Source organism: Chiloscyllium plagiosum, unplaced genomic scaffold, assembly GCF_037043375.1.
Source record: "Chiloscyllium plagiosum isolate Xiang-an unplaced genomic scaffold, Cpla_swu_hap1 HiC_scaffold_4, whole genome shotgun sequence".
Taxonomy (NCBI): Eukaryota; Metazoa; Chordata; class Chondrichthyes; order Orectolobiformes; family Hemiscylliidae; genus Chiloscyllium; species Chiloscyllium plagiosum.
The window spans coordinates 50,238,145-50,253,433 of record NW_028270142.1 but is presented as its reverse complement, the minus strand read 5'-3'; the positions used below and the strand labels follow the sequence as shown (position 1 = coordinate 50,253,433).

The 15,289-nt window shown below is 41.9% G+C and overlaps 1 protein-coding gene across 1 annotated transcript in view; it reads right to left on the bottom strand.

Annotated features, from left to right (window-relative positions):
* kcng2 (potassium voltage-gated channel, subfamily G, member 2) overlaps nucleotides 1-14,046 on the bottom strand; it is a 60,764-nt gene extending 46,718 nt beyond the window's left edge. The window contains exon 1 of the mRNA XM_087985829.1: nucleotides 14,026-14,046. The gene's annotated coding sequence lies outside the window, so the exon portion shown is untranslated. The remainder of the gene's footprint in view (nucleotides 1-14,025) is intronic.
* Nucleotides 14,047-15,289: the final 1,243 nt, after the last annotated feature.

Sequence of the window (15,289 nt, the reverse complement as noted above, 5' to 3'; positions counted from 1 at the left end):
CTGGTGAGTTGTTGTCTGAGAGTGGCTGTTGTTTTGTGTGCTGTTATGAGTCCTAGTGGTCGCAGTAGTCTGGCTGTCAGTTCGGAAATGCTCATGATGTATGGTAACGTGGCTAGTCCTTTGGGTTGTGGCATGTCCTCGTTCCGTTGTCTTTCCCTTAGGCATCTGTTGATGAAATTGCGGGGGGTATCCGTTTTTGGCGAATAGATTGTATAGGTGTTCTTCTTCCTCTTTTTGCAGTTCTGGTGTACTGCAGTGTGTTGTGGCCCTTTTGTACACCAGAACTGCAAAAAGAGGAAGAAGAACACCTATACAATGTATTCGCCAAAAACAGATACTCCCGCAATTTCATCAACAGATGCCTAAGGGAAAGACAACGGAACGAGGACATGCCACAACCCAAAGGACTAGTCACGTTACCATACATCAAAAGTATTTCCGAACTGACAGCCAGACTACTGCGACCACTAGGACCCATAACAGCACACAAAACAACAGCCACTCTCAGACAACAACTCACCAGAACCAAGGACCCAATACCCAGCATGAGCAAAACCAATGTAGTTACAAAATCCCATGCAAGGACTGCACAAAACACTACATAGGACAAACAGGAAGACAGCTAACGATCCGCATCCATGAACACCAACTAGCCACAAATTGACACGACCAGCTATCCTTAGTAGCCACACACACAGATGACAAGCAACATGAATTCGACTGGGACAACACTAGTATTATAGGACAGGGCAAACAGAGAACAGCTAGGGAATTCCTAGAGGCATGGCACTCATCCACAGATTCAATCAATAAGCACATCGATCTGGACCCAATATACCGACCACTGCAACGGACAGCTGGAACTGACAACCGGAAGCAACAGATTCAAACCACTATAAATGCCGGAGGAAAGATCACAGAAGCGCTTCACAAGAGGCTCCCAAGCACTGAGGATGTCACCTAGACAGGGGACAAAACGTCTGCAACACAAATTCCCAGCTCGGCGAACAGAATCACAACAACGAGCACCCGAACTACAAATCTTCTCACAAAAGTTGAGGTAATGTATTAGCTTGAATTGAAGACTGATTAACACACAGAAGACAGACAGTTAGGAGTAATGGTTCTTCTTCAGGTTGAAAAGATATAACAAGTGGAGTGCCTCAAGGATCAGTCCTGCGGCCTCAATTATTTACTATCTATATTACAAACTTAAAGGAGGGGCAGAATAGAATAGTAATTTATTGTCACTTGTATTTATGAAAATACATTAAATGTTGGTCATAATCCAACACCTTTTTTTTGTAAATATATTTATTAGCAACTTTTTTTAACTTTACTAATATATAAAATTATTGAAAAAAAAATCACATATCAGTATAATACAAAGAAAAAAAAACACAAATTACAATACAACTACTATCTACTAACTACTAACCTAGGAGGAGAAAGTGAGGACTGCAGATGCTGGAGATCAGAGCTGAAAATGTGTTGCTGGAAAAGCGCAGCAGGTCAGGCAGCATCCAAAGAACAGGAGAATCGACGTTTCGGGCATAAGCCCTTCTTCAGGAATGATTCCTGAAGAAGGGCTTATGCCCGAAACGTCGATTCTCCTGTTCCTTGGATGCTGCCTGACCTGCTGCGCTTTTCCAGCAACACATTTTCAGCTACTACTAACCCACTCTATAATACAAAGCAAACCCTAACACTGTGCAAAGCAACACCAAAAAAAAGAAAAGCAAAAAATACCACAAAATACAGAACAGCTATGCTCGGCGCAAGGCTCCCAAACAAAGGAACGGAGTATTGTATATATACCCGTGTTAACCCGGGAGAACCCTCCAGGGCCCAGGGCTTGACAAATCTAACCATCCTGGTTAAACAAAACGCCCAATTAAGATAACTGATAAATCTATATCCAAATAACTCAAGTAGGGCTGCCATGTCTTATAAAAATGGTCTGTTGTGTGGTGCACCATGTTTGTAAAAAGGTCCAAGGGAATGTGCTCCATAATTAATTTCTGCCATCCCAGCAAGCCCGGTGGGTTCTCAGACACCCAGTTCATCAGAATATTCTTCCATGCACAGTATGCAAGAATATTAAATAGTTTCTTCCCATTCCCGTCTAAAGAAGGTAAATTCAGTAGACCTAAGAGGAGAGATATCAGGTCTACTTTGACTTCAGTCCTCAATACCCTCCCTATCTCTCCTGCCACAGCGCTCCAATAAACAAAGTGCCTGTGGCACGTCCAGAAGCAATGGTTAAGAGTACCTTATTTTACATTTACACTGAAGATGCCCCTTTTTAAAACTTCGCCAGATGGTCTGGTGCCAGATGAGCCCTGTGCAGAACTTTTAACTGCGTAGCGCATGTCCTATTACAGATTGAGATCTTTCGAGTATTCTCCCATATGTTCACCCATGTTTCAGAAGAGATCTCCACTCCCAGGTCTTGCTCCCAGACCGGTTAATATCCTGCCAAGCCCTGCCACCCAGCAGGCAATAGAGGGCACTAACCGAAAGGGTGCTTGTGGAGAGTAACAACAACCTCTCTGTATCGGGCTTATAGGGCTTAGTGAAAAGCGTAGTCTTCTTCTGGATGAAATCCCTAACCTTCAGGGAGCCCGACAATTCGGAGATTTATCCTCCGACCTCAATTTTCGAGGTTGTCGATATGGTTTCGCAAGGCCCGCAACTCTTGCTCCAGCACCTGGATCTGACTGGATGAAGACTCCATTGCAGCTTCTGAGGCCTTAGTTCGACCCTCCACCTCCTCCAGCCTCTCCCCGAGGCCCTGGATCTCCTGCTTGTGCTTCTGCAGCATGGATGCAATAGGTTGGACCTGGGCACGAATCTCCCCACGGATCTCCTCAATCGCAGCCCCAACTTTCAAGGTAAGTCTCTCCATCGTCGCAGCCAATTCCTGTGAGTCTGTCAGGTCCCTGGGGAGTTCAGGAGTGGCTGCTGCTGCTGCAGTCTCTGGTGTTGTAGGTGCTGCAGGGGAGTGTCTTTCCTGCTGCTGTTTGCTTGCTCCTTTTCCCTTTGGCATCCTTCCCACTCCCAAATATTAACAAATATGTGTTCTGTAAGGTTTTAAACTAATAATTCCACCACATAAGTTGGCCAGGGATGGAAAAAAACACCGGTTATGCCTTGGCTGTTAGGCAGAGCTGTCCACAGCAGTCCCACAGAATCGCCGCCATCTTGCCAAGATCCAACACCATTTTAATTATGTAAGTAATAAGAAGAAATAATTGAGATAGAAATGGGTGGGGGCATGTTGTGATGAGGACATGAGGAATCTGCAATGGGATATAAATAGATTGAGTGCGTGGGTAAAACCTAGCAGATGGAGTTTAATATAGGAAAGTGTGTGGTCATGCACTTTGTAGGAAAAATCAAAAAGCAGACTATATTTGAGTGGAGAAAGACCTCAAAAAAACACAGTAGGATCAGGGTGTTCTTGTGCATGAAACAAAATGTTGGCATGCAGATTCAGCAAGTAATTATGATGGCAAGTGGAAGTTGCCTAGGGTATTGGAGTTTAAAAATAGGAAACTCTTGTTACAATTATACAAGATGTTAGTGAGACCACACTTGAAATACTATGTACAGTTTTGGTCCTCTTCAGAGGGTGCAGAAATTTTTAAAAAAAATTATTTTTGAATTGAAAAAAATTTTCTTTACAAAATTATAAAATTACAAAAACATGAAATTATAACATTTTTAAAAAAACAACAATAAACAATAAACAAACTACTATACTAGTTTACAAACGAACTTACAACTACGCTCATTACACATCAATAACATGTAGCAAGACCTCAGCTCTCAACCTTTGAGAGCATCAATTACTAAACCCACGTTTGCTCAAAATTCTTCCTCTCAGGGCATTAGGCTTATTAAACCAAACCACCACGGCTGGACAAGAGCCCTAATTAAAATGGCAGACAGATCTGCTTCCAAATAATTCAAAAAGGGCTGCCATGTCTTATATAAATTGCTGTTTTCTGGTGCACTATGTTTGTAAGAAAGTCCAGAGGAACATGTTCCATAATTGACCTATGCCACCCTGACAGACCCCTTCCAGCTTAAGCCACACCCCAAACCCAAGCAATGGAAGAAACCAAACAAAGGACATTGTAAAGACAAAGTATAACAAAAATAGTGAGCAGTCTGTCCACCCCCCTCAATATATCAATACCACTCCAGTTCAGAGAGAAAAAAAACCCTACCAACAACAGCTTCTTTGGAAGTGCAAGAAATAAAAGCAAGACAAAAAGAAAACTCGACACTAATGTCCATGTCCATAAATACATCTACATTATTTTAAAGTGTCCAAAAGGTTTTTGGCCTGCTCCAAGGAATCAAACGACTGCACAGTTTCCTCTTAAGTAATACGAAGCATCGCTGAGTATCTCATAGAATATTGAATACCGAGGTCATTTAACCTTCTCTTACCACCATCAAATGATTTCCTCTTATGGATCACTGCCACAGAAAGGTCCTGGAAAAACACTGTCTTAATTCCCTGATAGGTCAGGGCCTGCGGATCACTACCCTACCTTCTAGAAGTTTCCACAACTCTCTGCTTGTCCCTGTAGCATTGAAATCATATCAGAACTGGACAGGGGTGCTGACCCTGACCAAATCTGTGCACCGCAACCCAGTGAGCTCTGTCAACCTTCACCGGGTCTGCCTCGGCATCCCAGCCAAGAGATTGTGGCAATCAGTCTTCAAAAAAACTTGCTGTCTGCCCATCTTGAACTCCCTCCAGCAGGCCAACAACCCAGATATTCTTTCTCCAGCCTCTATTTTACAGGTTATCGACTTGTTCAGTTAAGGCCCGAACCTGTTTCTCAAGGGCCTGGATCAACCCTGCCGAGGGCTTAACCTCAGTCTCTGACATTGCAGTCCACCACTCAACCTCTTCAACTCACTTCCTGAGTCCTTCCAACTCCTCCTCTTGCTTTTGCAGCTTGGCTGAGATGGGCTCCAGTTGATTACAAGTCTCTTCCCTCATCTCCTGGTTCAGTTGTCAGATTGCTCAGAGTTCCTCCATAATGTTCTGCTATGTAGACATTTCTTTCACAGCTGACGGGAGCTGCATCTGCTTCCCCAGTTGCAGTCTTGGGCCCACCCAATATCGTCAACTGTCCCGAGTGTTGAGACTTGGCTGTTTGCTACCGCTTAGTCAGTCTCACACATTCAAAAAAGGATTTAAACAGTTGTGTTACCATTTAACAATATTTTTTTTCCAAAAAAAGGCAAGTTGGGGGTAATTAAAAAATATGGGTTGGGGTGCAGAGCTCAGCAAGGCTGATCTATTCAGATTGCCGCCATCTTGAATGCCCTGCAGAAAAGATTTAAGAGAATGTTTCTAGGATTTGAAGGTTTGAGCTATAGAGAAAAGCTGAATGGACTGGAGCTTCAGAGTCTGAGGGGGTCCTTATAGTGGTTTATAAAATCATGGGTGGCATGAATAGGGTGAATAGTCAATGCCTTTTTCTGAGAGTGGGGATGTTCAAAACTAGAGGGCATAGTTTTAAGGCAAGAAGGGAAAGATTTAAGAAGGGCCTGAGGGGTAACGTTTTCATGCACACACAAATTGCAATGTTCCAATGGGTGAAGTTGTCCAAATTTCATCAGTCCAGACCATTGAGATACATAGTAACTGAGATAGATCCCAACAGGCACGGTGGCTCAGTGGTTAACACTGCTGCCTCACATTGCCAGGGAGCCAGGTTTGATTCCAGCCTCAGGTAACTGTCTGTGTGGAGTTGCATGTACTCATCATGTCTGTGTGGGTTTCCTCTAGGTGCTCCGGTTTCCTCCCACAGTTCAAAGATGTGCAGGTTAGGTGAATTGGCCATGCTAAATTGCCAATAGTGTTAAGGGATGTGTAGGTTAGGTGCATTAGTCAGGGGAAATGGTCGAGGAATGGGTCTGGATGGGATACTCTTTGGAAGGTGGTTGTGGACTTCTTCGACTAAATGGCCTGTTTCCACACTGTAGGGATTCTATGCATTAATACAGATTGTAACCCAAACACATGTGAAATATCACATACCCTGTCCTTCCAGTTAGAGAAATTTCCTTTCTCCCCTCTGTGTTTTCTGCCCACTAAAGAATTTCTTTTCATATAGTTACAGTACTTTAAATCAAAATACCATTGCCTTTACGATAAGTATCTTGCATGTTGTTTCATTAAATATGCATGCTATTTTGTTTTATCTTAAAGCCATTTCAGTTGAGGTTCCTACGCTGATGGAACATGTGTTAAAATTAAGTTGTATGATGCCATTAGTCACAGCAATGCTAAGATGAAGAGCTATAAAAGATTCTTAGTCTCGTGATAAGTTCAGATTCTTATGCATTTATAAGCAGCACACTGAAGTCCAAGCAAGTCATATTCAGCAGTTTTGAAGATAAAAGTGTCCAATTAAAGTAAGGTTGAATTATTTTTCATACCACAAGCTGCCAATTTGCATGAGAAAATCATCTTCTTTCAGTAAAAGATGGACTTGCATTTATAGTGTTTTTGTGAGCTCAATATACCTCAAATTTGTTCACAACCAGTTAGTACTATATTAGAAATACAATAGCCAACTTGTGCACAGGCTCACACACAACCATTATAATGTTGATCAAATAATCTATTTTTGTCTTTTTGATTCAGGAATAAATATTGGCTAGGACACTGTGAGGAGTTTCCCTTACCAACTTTGAAATAATACCATTGAACCTTTCAATGTTTCATTCATAGCAATAATCAGACACTTCTTGCAATTTGAGTAATTTAAGATTATATCAGATGTTTGCACTGCATTGAGATGATATGGAATGTTCCTACCTTGTATTCTACAGTGTGTTTCAGAAGTTAATATGTGGGAGATGCTGGCATAGCGGTAACATCACTGCACTAGTAAGCCATGCACTCAGGTGAATCTCTGGGCTAGTTGGTTGAAATTTCATAACACTAGCTGGTAGAATTTAAAATTCAATTAATAAATCTTGAATGGTAAGCTAGTCTCAACAATGTGATCCTGACAAATGTAACCGCTGTAAAAAATCTTTCTGGTTCACTAATTCACTGAAGTCCTTTAGAAAAAGAAATCAGCCAACCTTACCCAAGCTCAGCTGATAGGAGCTGCCAGACTCTCAAATGTAGGTGACTAGAGTCAAGAGCAATTAGCAATTGGCAATGACATGAATCCTATGACAGAAGGTACTATTCTCACAATTACAATTGTTTTCAGGTGCTCTTTCTGGATTATTCTAGTGATTTTGTTGAAGGTAAATGCATTATTATATTTTAAATCATTGAAATGACGTGTATATTTTAAAATCTCATTTACTCAATAATTTGACCTTAAGCCATATTGCTGGTGACTTAATCATAACAATCTGAAGTAATGGGAAATATTAGAAATTTGCGACTTAAGACCTTGAAAAGAGAAAAGTGATTTGGGATGAACACATAAAGGACCTGATCTGGTGTATCCTAGAACTTTGTGGGAAACTAGGAAAGTGATTGTTGCACCCCTTGCTGAGATACTTGTATCATCGATAGCCATGAGCGAGTGCAGTAAAATGGAAGGGTGGCTAATGTGGTGCCATTATTTAAGAAAGATGGTAAGGAAAAGCCATGGAACAATAAACTGGTGAGCCTGAGGTCAGTGGTGAGTAAAGCATTGGAGAGATTCTGAAGGATAGGATTTTCATGTATTTGAAAAGGCAAGAATTGATTAGAGATAGTCAACATGGCTTTGTGCATGGGAAATCATGTCTCACTAACTTGATTGAGTTTTTTGAAGAAGTGACAAAGCAGATTGATGAGAGCAAAATGGTAGATGTTGTCCACAAAGACTTCAGCAAGATTCTCAACAAGGTTTTGCATGGTAGACTGGTTAGTAAGTTTACCTCACATGGAATCCAGGGAGAACTAGCCATTTGGATGCAAAATTTGCTTGAAGGTAGGAGACAGGGGGTAGTGGTGGAGGGTTGTTTTTCAGGGAGGAGAAAGTGAGGACTGCAGATGCTGGAGATCAGAGTTGAGAGTGTGGTACTGGAAAAGCACAGTAGGTCAGGCAGCATCCGAGGAGCAGGAGAATCAACGTTTCAGGCATAAGCACTTCATCAGGAATGGGTTGTTTTTCAGACTGGAAGCCTGTGACCAGTGGTGTACCACAAGGATCTTTGTTGGGTCCACTGCTTTTTGTCATTAATAGAAATGATTTGGATATAAATATCGGAGGAATAGTTAGTACATTTGCAGATAACACCAAAATTGATGGTGTAGTGGACAGTGAAGGTTATCTGATTCCTGATGAAGGGCTTTTGTCTGAAACATTGATTTTCCTGCTCCTCAGATGCTGCCTGACCTGCTGTGCTTTTCCAGCACCACTCTAATCTAAGCTCTTGTTTCAGCATCTGCAGTCCTCACTTTTGCCTGGTGAAGGTTATCTCATGATGCAATGGAACTTTGATCAGTTGGGATGCGAAGTGACAGATGGAGTTTAATTTATATAAATGTGAGGGTTTGCATTTTGGTAAGACAAATCAGGACAAGATTTAAACACATAATGGTAGAATCCTGGGAGTGTTGTTGAATAAATAAACCTTGGGGTGCAGGTTCATAGTTCCTTGATTGTGGTTTTGCAGGTAGACAGGGTGGTGAAGAAACCATTTGGTATACAGGTACTTGCCATTGGGCAGAGCATTGAGTATAAGAGTTGGGATGTCATGTTGCGACTGTACAGAACTTTGGTTAGGCCAATTTTGGAATACTGCATTCAATTCTGGACTCCCTGCTATAAGAAAGGTGTTGTTAAACTTGAAAGGGTGCATAAAAGGTTTATGAGGATATTGTCAGTTGAAAGGTTTGAGCTATATGGAGTTGCTGAACAGGCTGAGGCTATTTTCCCTGGAGCATCAGAAGCTATGGGGGGGACCTTATAGAGGTTTATAAATCATGAAGGGCATGGGTAAGGTGAATAGCCAAGATCTTTTTTCCCAGGGTAAGGGAGTCCAAAGGTAGAGGGCATGGGTTTAAGATGAGAGGGGAAAAATAAGGAACAACTGTTTCACACAGAGGGTGGTGTGTGTATGGAATGAAATCCCAGAAGAAATGGTGGAGGTGGGTACAATGACAACATGTAAAAGGCATCTGGATGGGTTTAGGAATAGGAAGGGTTTAGAGGGATATAGGCCAAGTGCTGGCAAATAGGACTAGGTCTATGGAGGATACTGGGTCAGCATGGATGAGTTGGACTGAAGGGTCTATTTCTGTGCTGTACATCTTTCTAACTCTATGATTGAAGTATCCCTAAACAGAAATATTGGAGTTCTGCAGGATAAAGTTCCCTCCGGTGCTTTCCATGCATGATTGGGCAATAGTAAGTGTGCTAGTATTCCTATTTCCGATAATGTTTATAAAGTGGAGGGCCGGAAGTCACCTTTTTTTGAAAATGGTGGATGTCACTTAGATATAAGATGAAGAGAATTACTAATTCCTCAGTTGTGGACCTTTGGAATTTTCTAACCCAAAGAAGCGTGGAAGCTCAATCTATGTTTAATGTAAAGATTGATAGATATCTTATTAAGTGGAGTAAAGAGTTATAGGGAGATGGTGGGTAAAAGGCTGTGAAGTGTTCCATCAATAATGATCTATTTAATGGCAGGGCAGGTTAGATCGGCTGAGAGACCGACTCCTCTTTCTGTGGCTGGGGCTGGTGGGGCTTAAACCTGGACCTTCGAGCCCACAGGTAGGACATTATCACTGTGCCATATCATCCGACCACGCACTGAATGTAACAAGAGGAAAGAAACAGTCAGGAGTCGTTAAAGATACACAATTCGGTAAAGATCCTTTCCCTAAGACTGTTGCGTTGAGACTCCGGGCACCCCTGCTATTGCAGCAGCTCAGGGAGCATGAAGAAATAAAACAGGCAACATTAAAGCTGTTACAATAATGGGAATACAGATTGTTACATTAATTAGCTGTAAAAACAGAAATTGCTGGAAAAGCTCAGTAGGTCTGGCAGCAGCGAAAGCAGATTTAACATTTCAGGCCCAGTGACCCTTCTTCAGAACACCGAATAGCTGTTTCATTTATGAAAATTATCCATTTGAACTCTTGATTTCCATTTGTGCTTCTGCTTTCTTCTCTGCTGTATAGAGACATGCTGAGTTTTGTTCCTATTTAACAGTGCACTCCTAGATTAAATGTATTCATAATGTAACTGTTCATCCTTTTGAACAGAGATGTATTCATCTTTCTCCTCATGGCTTGTTTAATATTTCCCTCTCTTTGTTTGCAGCGATCTTTGAATCCCAGCCATTTCTTTTTCCCTCTCCCGTCTACCTTCCCAATGTATTATGTTCTTTTTTCCCTCATGGAGGGCGCCCACCCTTTCACTCATGGATTGTGTTTCCAGTCCTTGGGTGTTGCTAATCAGTTTTACTTGGGAGATCAGACGGACCCAGTCCAGGGAAAAGCTTTCTTCAGCAAAGTACTGACTCAGACAGGTCCTTGGGTATGGGAGCTGGAGCCAGCTGAGCCCTCGAGTGTGCACAGAACAGGAAAATCTGTGGTTTGAGCCCATCGCAGGAGGTGCTGCCACAATTCCAATGGGCTCTAGGCCACGGTGTGGGGGTTCACAGGGAAATTCGATCAATCCCTTTCAGCCCGGGGGAGATGAGAGTGAGCACCTCATGTTTAACGCAAGGAGATGATGAATATTAATACAATCGGGTCAATAGTCAGATGTGCTTCCTTCTCCAGGGTGTAATAACATCAAATGTAGCAAGTGCAAAGTTAGCAGCCGAACTGACGAAGCAAGTTCAAACAGATGCCGATCAAGGTCAAAGTGTTCCAAATAAATCACCGGCAGACACACGGATGACAGATTTGGCGCAGGATCTCGCTCAGTACTTGCAATGCACACAATAAAGTCGTGTTCTACTTGGCATGATTTATCCTCGCCGTTTACAGAAGGCAAACAGAAACATGCCCAATGCCTCAACCCTCGTTAAGTTGATGGTGCTGATGGTCTCTGCCATTTGCAGCTAAACCATCGACTTTATTACGGGTTGCCTCGAAACTGGCCTGGCTAAAAGATGAGACGTGACAGGAAACTCTGCCCTTTCAACCCAGGGCAACGAAAAATCCCATCTTTCCCCTCGGGGGGATTCCCTAATCTCGAGCCATTTGCTGCATCTTTGCCTCGCACAATCACCGCCACCTCACTCATCCCGGGTCACTCAAGGATGGAGGGAGTCCAGCTCATTTGGCTGCAAACGCAACGAAATAAATTGATGAAGGTCTCTGAATTATCTCACGTCAGCTCCTTTTTATTCACAAAGTGATTATTCTCTGGTTAATCTCCTGCTTATTTTTCCCCCAACAGCTCGAAGCCACATCGGCAAAAGCTTATTAGTATCTCATTTGCAAAACTCAAGTGCGGTGGGGTGATAGTAGATACCAAAATACTGGCATTTCTATGTGGGTCAGGAAAAAAAAGTGAGAAATGCGGATCCTCATGTAGTTTTGTGATTGACAGGAAAATTCACGACAGCGTTAACATTAACAAATGCGAAGGAAGCCGAGAGCTTCTTTCGCGCTGAAAATCAACTTTGGACTATCACCTCGCTCTATCCTGTCTCCTGGCCCTGTCTGTAATAGTGCTGCTACAATTACAAAGCCTAAGTGCCAAAGTAATTAAGCATTATCATCAAGAACGGCTCCATTTATAACGATCATGCTTGTCTACATGCTATCACTCAGATCTCTTCAAATTGCTTTGCGTTCTCGTGTTAATGGGCTTTCTGCAAAGCTCTTGTGCATTAACCGGGCATTGCTACCCACGGGAGGTCATTCCCATATTCGTGAGTATTTTCGTTAAGTGCCTCTAATGTGTAACGTAACTTCCTGATGATAATGTTGACTCAAACGGTTGCATGTTTAGTCTAGAGACGGGTCTCCTGTAAAATACTGCTCTGGAAACCATGTCGTGGTGACACTCTTTATCTAAGACACTTTTGGTGGGGAATTAACAAGTGACCCGCGGCTCTCAGTCTCTTTACATATTAATGAATCGAAACCTGCGTCCCCATTCTAAGTTATTAAATACTTAACAGCAATTTAGGTCTGTTCAATACGTCGCATCAAAGTGTATGACACTCTGATCTTTTACTATCAATTCTGTGCCCTATGATCCTGCCCCACTACCTACCTGATGAAGGAGCAGTGCTCCGAAAGCTTGTACTGCCAAATAAACCTGTTGGCTTATAACCTGGTTATTGGGTGTTTTTTAACTTGTCTCTCACGGGCAGTGTTACCCTCTCTTTGGGATGATCCATGCCTAATTACCTGAATACGACTGAGAATAGTTCGGTAGAAAAAATCGTGAAGACATTTTGTTTTAAGGATTGAGTTTAATTTTCTTTGAAAACTTTTGTGAATTAGTGATAAAAAAAAAATGTGCTTTTGGACAAAGTCTTCCTGAAGAAAGGCTCATGCCCGAAACGTCGATTCTCCTGCTCCTTGGATGCTGCCTGACCTGCTGCGCTTTTTCAGCAACACATTTTCAGCTCTGATCTCCAGCATCTGCAGTCCTCACTTTCTCCTTGGACAAAGTCTTGTCAGAGCTGTGCCGTTGGAGGTGGGGGTGCAATGAAAACTCTAGGATTGTTTACAAATTTGGTTACAGTGAGAGTAAAACACACACTGTCGAACGTGTATTTCCTTACTTCATAAATAAATGTACATGCCATTGGCCCAATGTTCAGCATTGCGAGTCTATCACAAAAACACTCTGATCTTTTAGAGTGATTATTTTTCTCTTTTAGAGTGGAATTAAATGGCTGGTGCTACCGTGAGTAGGCAATTTACTTGAGGGATAGAAGGCAGAGAATCGTGATGAACCAGTATTTTGCTGACTGGAGAGAAGTTTACCGTAATGTCCCCTAGGGGGTGGTATTGAGACCATAACTTTTCTGTATATCCATGATCTGATGTTATGCGCAAAACCTACAATTCCAAAGTTTGTGGCTGATACAAAACACGCCATTGTAGTAAAAAAGTGAGCAAAGCAGCAGCAGATTTAGCAGGACATGCAACTAGAGAGTTGATTGTGATTAGTAACCTGGGCACAGCCAGTGTCTTTCAGTGATGAGAAGTACTAAGGTGCACTTTGCGATGGCAGCATAATTTAAATGTTACTATGTGAGCACTTGCATTAGCAAAGGGACATGAATGTCTTCACATATACAGTACTTGCTGGTGGCAGGGCAAGATGGTGAGGTGGGTATGAAAACAAATGGGAAACTTTGTAAATACGACACTAGAACAAGAGGCTATCACAGGGACTGTTGTTTTTACAAATCTCTGACTGGGCCTTAGCCTTGTGGATTATGCTTCAGAATTGTGACCAAGCTTGGGCACTATCTTTTTAAGAAGGGTGTCAGAGCATTGGAGAGGGGTTAGAGAAGGATTACTAGAATAAGATCAAGGCTTCCGTTCTTTTGAGACATTGGAGAAGCTGACATTGTTCTCCTTAGAACAGAGAAAGTGAAGAAAATACCTCATTAAGTCCTTGGAAAGTGTGAGGTTTTGAAACAGCAAATAGGCACAAATTGTTTCCACTTGTAGTTGAGTCAGTAAATAAAAGTCATAGTTCAAAAACAGTTGGCAAATGAACTAGAGGGGAGATAAGGATTTTTCATACCAACAGTTTTTAAGATCAAGAATAATACCTCAAAGAGCAATGGAATGAAGTTCTTTGGGAACTTCCGCAGGATATTTGCAATGGATTTGAAGATGACTAATTTGTGAGGCTATAGCGAAAAAGTTGGGATGCAGGTTTGCACAATTCTGTCAAAGAGCTGGCACAAATTTAACATGCATGCTGCTGGCCTCTTGTGAAAGGTGCTGCAATCTTACATGGCAATCCAATGAGCAGTTTCTACCCTTACCAGTATCTGGAAGGCCTGTGCCTTCTCTTCTCTTCAGCCTTTTCTTACCTCCTTTGTTCTAAGTAGAACAATTCCAGTTTCTCCAGTATCTCTCTCTCTCTACATTGACGGATGTCCCTCATCCATGAAAGACATTGAGCACTTCAGAAATGTATAATGAGAAGAGTTCCAGGTGAAATATAATCAGAGACTAAATATAGGAAGATCTTGTCCACTTTTCTCTCATTAGACAGACCTTGGAGCCATAACTTCACTGATCAACCAGCATTTACCAGCTCACAGGTTTGACAAGCTGCCTAAATCTGATATTTTCCATTGCAGTTGTTTGCCACACAATTGCAGTACACTGCAAGAAAGAAATGAAAATATCCAGCGAGAAAGAGAAAAATAATCAAACTGGCAAGGTATCAATGAAAGCTGCCCACGATGAGAATTGTGTAGAACTGAGTCACAATGGATTTCATAGTACATGACTTTTCATGATCTCAGGACAATCCAATGATCTTTACAGCTAATGACAAACCTTTGAAAGTGGAATGCAAACACAATAGATTTCATTCAAGAATGCGTGAAGATGCGATGTTTATCAGTTCTGACAAGAAACATTTTAAAATTAACTTCTCTGCAATAGGCAAACTGACAGTCAAAAATTTATTAAGTATCTCTTTCCATTGAATCTATGCAAGTCAAATAGGGACCACCGATTCCTAACAACTACAGTTCAGATTTAGTGAAACACTGAATGGAACATATGAATACTTTTTTTTCTTAGGGTACTAGTATTGGAAAGAAACCATGGATGTTGTTAGGGGTCTGACTGAAACGTGAGCACAGCCTTTTCTGAACAGCCACATCATTTCCAAGACACAAGCGCATAATTAAACCGCAAAATACACAAAGATACAACCCCCAACATGGGATGAAAACCTCACCAACAGAACCCATTTCACCAATATATCAGAAAATCACAGCCGCCGCCCCTCTAACCACGTAAATCAGCAAAGCAGAAACAGAACACAAATTACACAAAGACGTTCAAAAAAAAATCCAATACAACAGACAACAGAACCCACACGACACAAAAACATTAAACCATAAAGAGCCCGCAATACACAAACAGAACACCATCAAACCAAGAGTCCCTGAAACACATTGCTTCAGACAGCGCGCCTGCACACAAAGACTAGTATAAAACCACAGACAGTCCGTCCCCAGAATATACATGGTTAATGAAGATTCCTTACTCCCACTCTCCAATACACAAGAAAAATCTTCAACGCCAACTCCACAGGTTGTGTGCAAGCACAAAGAC